The sequence below is a fragment of the Lolium perenne genome, chromosome 4 (genome assembly GCF_019359855.2).
Source record: "Lolium perenne isolate Kyuss_39 chromosome 4, Kyuss_2.0, whole genome shotgun sequence".
Taxonomy (NCBI): Eukaryota; Viridiplantae; Streptophyta; class Magnoliopsida; order Poales; family Poaceae; genus Lolium; species Lolium perenne.
In genome coordinates, this window is record NC_067247.2 from 380,640,539 (window position 1) to 380,645,470 (window position 4,932).

Sequence of the window (4,932 nt, forward strand, 5' to 3'; positions counted from 1 at the left end):
TTAATCCCACCTTTATAGCCACCCATTTACGCAGTGGTGTTTGGTGTAATCAAAGTACCTTTCCGGTATAAGTGATTTACATGATCTCATGGTCATAAGGACTAGGTAACTATGTATCGAAAGCTTATAGCAAATAACTTAATGACGAGATCTTATGCTACGCTTAATTGGGTGTGTCCATTATATCATTCACACAATGACATAACCTTGCTATTAATAACATCCAATGTTCATGATTATGAAACTAATCATCCATTAATCAACAAGCTAGTTTAAGAGGCATACTAGGGACTTCTTGTTTGTCTACATATCACACATGTACTAATGTTTCGGTTAATACAATTCTAGCATGATATATAAACATTTATCATAAACATAAAGATATAAATAATAACCAATTTATTATTGCCTCTAGGGCATATCTCCTTCAGTCTCCCACTTGCACTAGAGTCAATAATCTAGATTACATTGTAATATACCTAACACCCATGGCATTCTCGGTGTTGGTCATGCTTTGCCCTAGGGAGAGCTTTAGTCAACGGATCTGCTACATTCAGATCGGTGTGTACTTTGCAAATCTTTACTTCTCCATCTTCGATGTACTCGCGAATCGAGTGGTAACGCAGCTTGATATGCTTCAGCCTCTTGTGTGACCTTGGCTCTTGTGCATTGGCGATGGCACCCATGTTATCACAGTAAATGATTAATGGGTCCAATGCACTAGGAACCACACCGAGCTCTACAATGAACCTCTTCATCCATACCGCTTACGATGAAGCCTCCGAAGCCGCTATGTACTACTGATTCCGTTGAAGACTTCGCCACCGTGCATCGCTTCGAGCTTGCCCGACCATCGCAGCACCATTCAATATAAACACGTACCCAGACTGTGACTTAGAGTCATCAGGATCAGTGTTCCAACTTGCATCGGTGTAACCGTTTACAACGAGCTCTTGGTCACCTCCATAACAAAGAAACATATCCTTAGTTCTTTTCAAGTACTTCAGGATATTCTTGACCGCTGTCCAGTGTTCCATTCCTGGATCACTTTGATATCTGCTAGTCAAACTAACAGCATGTGCTATATCCGGTCTAGTACATAGCATGGCATACATGATAGATCCTATCGCCGAGGCATAGGGGATGTTACACATCCTTTCTCTTTCTTCTGCCGTAGCCGGTCCTTTGAGTTTTACTCAATACCTTGCCCGGTAACATCGGTAAGAACCCTTTCTTACTTTCGTCCATTCTAAACTTCTTTAGAATCTTGTCCAGATATGTACTCTGTGATAGCCCTATTAGGCGTCTTGATCTATCTCTATAAATCTTGATGCCTAATATATACGATGCTTCACCAAGGTCTTTCATTGAAAAACTATTATTCAAATAACCCTTAACACTGCTTAATAGTTCTATATCATTCCCGATCAATAATATGTCATCTACATATAATATCAGGAATGCTACCGAGCTCCCACTCACTTTCTTGTAAATACAGGCCTCTCCATGACACTGTATAAACCCGAAGTCTTTGATCACCTTATCAAAGCGTCGGTTCCAACTTCTTGATGCTTGCTTCGGTCCATAGATTGAACGCTGAAGTTTGCATACTTTGTCAGCATTTTTAGGATCGACAAAACCTTTGGGTTGTACCATATACAACTCTTCCTCAATATCTCCATTAAGGAACGCCGTTTTGTCATCCATATGCCAAATCTCATAATCGAAAAATGCAGCTATTGCTAACAAAATCCGCACAGAATTTAGCTTCGCTACAGGTGAGAAAGTCTCAACGGCGTCAACTCCTTGAATTTGTCGCAAACCCTTTGCGACAAGTCGAGCTTTATAGACCCTAAGATTACCATCAGCCTCTGTTTTTCTCTTGAAGATCCATTTATTCTCGACAGCCTTTCGGCTATCAGGTAAGTCTACCAAAGTCCATACTTTGTTATCATACATGGATCCCATTTCGGATTTCATGGCTTCTTGCCATTTGTTGGAATCTGGGCTCATCATCGCTTCTTCATACGTCGCAGGGTCCTCATCATTGTTATCTACAATCATGACATTTAGACAAGGATCATACCAATCAGGAGTGGCACGTTCCCTTGTCGATCTGCGAGGTTCGGTAGTTTCCTCGTTCGAAGTTTCATGATCATTATCATTAGCTTCCTCTGTTGCCGGTGTAGGCGGTACAGTACAACTTCCGTCTTGCGCTACTACGATCAACGAGTATAGATTCATCAATCTCATCGAGTTCTACTTTTCTTCCAGTCACTTCTTTAGTGAGAAATTCTTTCTCAAGAAAGGTTCCGTTCTTAGCAACAAAGATTTTGCCTTCGGATTTGTGATAGAAAGTGTACCCTATAGTTTCCTTAGGGTATCCTATGAAGACGCATTTCTCCGCTTTGGGTTCTAGCTTGTCCGGTTGTAACTTCTTTACATAGGCTTCGCAACCCCAAACTTTCAGAACGACAGCTTAGGTTTCTTATTAAACCATAATTCATACGGTGTCGTTTCTACGGATTTTGATGGTGCTCTATTTAAAGTGAATGCGGCTGTCTCTAATGCATAACTCCAAAATGATAACGGCAAATCAGTAAGAGACATCATACTACGAACCATATCTAAGAGAGTTCGATTACGACGTTCGGACACACCGTTTCGTTGAGGTGTTCCCGGCGGTGTCAATTGTGAAAGTATTCCGCATTTCTTTAAATGCATGCCAAACTCATAACTCAGATATTCACCTCCACGATCAGATCGTAGAAATTTGATCTTCTTGTTACGTTGATTTTCTACTTCACTTTGAAATTCCTTAAACTTCTCGAAAGTTTCGGATTTATGTTTCATGAAATAGATATACCCATATCTACTCAGATCATCTGTGAAGGTTAGAACATAACGATAACCACCGCGCGATGCTACGCTCATTGGTCCACATACATCTGTATGTATGATTTCCAATAAGTCGATGGCTCGCTCCATCATCTGAGAAAATGGAGTCTTTGTCATTTTACCCATTAGACATGCTTCGCATCTATCAAGTGACTCAAAGTCAAGTGATTCAAGTAATCCATCAGTATGGAGTTTCTTCATGCGTTTCACTCCAATATGACCAAGACGATAGTGCCACATATAAGTAGAATTATCATTAAGTTTAATTCGCTTAGCATCAATGTTATGTATATGCGTATCACTACTATCGAGATCTAATAGAAATAAGCCATTCTTTTGTGGTGCTCGACCATAAAAGATATTATTCATAAAAATAGAACAACCATTATTCTCAGACTTGAATGAATAACCGTCTTGCATTAAACAAGATCCAGATATAATGTTCATGCTCAACGCAGGTACATAATAGCAATTATTTAGGCTTAAAACTAATCCCGAAGGTAGATGTAGAGGAAGTGTGCCGACTGCGATCACATTGACCTTGGATCCGTTTCCAACGCGCATCGTCACTTCATCTTTCAGCAGTTGTCGTTTATTCTTTAGTTCCTGTTTCGAGTTACAAATATGAGCAACCGAACCAGTATCAAATACCCAGGTACTAGAACGAGAACCAGTGAAATGAACATCTATAACATGTATATCAAATATACCTTCTTTCTTCTTCTTGACAAGGCCGCTCTTGGATCAGCCAGATACTTGGAGCAATTACGCTTCCAGTGTCCCTTCTCCTTACGATAATAGCACTCAGCATCGGGCTTAGGGCCGTTCTTAGGTTTCATAGGAGGCGTGGCAGCTTTCTTGCCACCCTTCTTGAATTTTCCCTTAGACTTGCCCTGTTTCTTGAAACTGGTGGTCTTGTTGACCATCAACACTTGGTGCTCTTTCTTGATCTCAATCTCAGCAGCTTTTAGCATGCCAAAAAGTTCAGGTAACTCCTTGTTCATGTTCTCGCATATTGTAGTTCATCACAAAGTTCTTGTAACTTGGTGGCGATGATTGAAGGACACGATTAATCCCGATCTGTTAGGAATCACTATTCCCAAGTCATCGAGTTTCTTCGCATGCCCGGTCATGGCAAGCATGTGCTCACTAACGGAGCTGCCTTCTTCCATCATACAGCTGAAGAAATGTTTCGATGCTTCATAGCATTCCACTGCCGCATGAGTCTCGAATATAGCTTTCAGCTCATTCATCAACTCATGAGGATCATGGTGCTCAAAACGTTTTTGAAGATCGGATTCCAGACTGCACAGGATGGCACACTGAACTTGAGAGAACCGAGTTTTCCGAGTCGCGTAAACAGCTTTTACTTCATCGGATTCATCTTCTGCAGGAGGGTCACCTAGCGGTGCATCAAGCACAAATTGCAGATTTCCGCCAGAGAGGAAGATCCTCACATGACGGAACCAGTCGGTGAAGTTGCTACCGTTGCTCTTAAGTTTCTCTTTCTCTAGGAACTGATTAAAATTGATTGGGGACGCCATCTCTACAACATATATTTGCAATAGTTTAGACTAAGTTTATGACAAATTGAGTTCAAATTTTAATTCAACATAATTAAAAACCTAAGTGAACTCCCACTCAAAACAATATCCCTCGCATTGTCTTAGTGATCACACGAACCAAATCCACCGCACCTAAACCCGATCATCACGAGAAAAGGTGTGATTTCAATGGCGAACACTCAAAGTGTTCATCATATCAACCATATGATTCATGCTCTACCTTTCGGTATCACGTGTTCCGAGACCATGTCTGTACATGCTAGGCTCGTCAAGGCCACCTTAGTATCCGCATGTGCAAAACTGTCTTGCACCCGTTATATGTACTTATTGAATCTATCACACCCGATCATCACGAGGTGCTTCGAAACGACAAGACTTGGCAACGGTGCTACTAAGGATGAACACTTTATTATCTTGAGATTTTAGTGAGGGATCATCTTATAATGCTACCGTCGCGATCTAAGCAAAA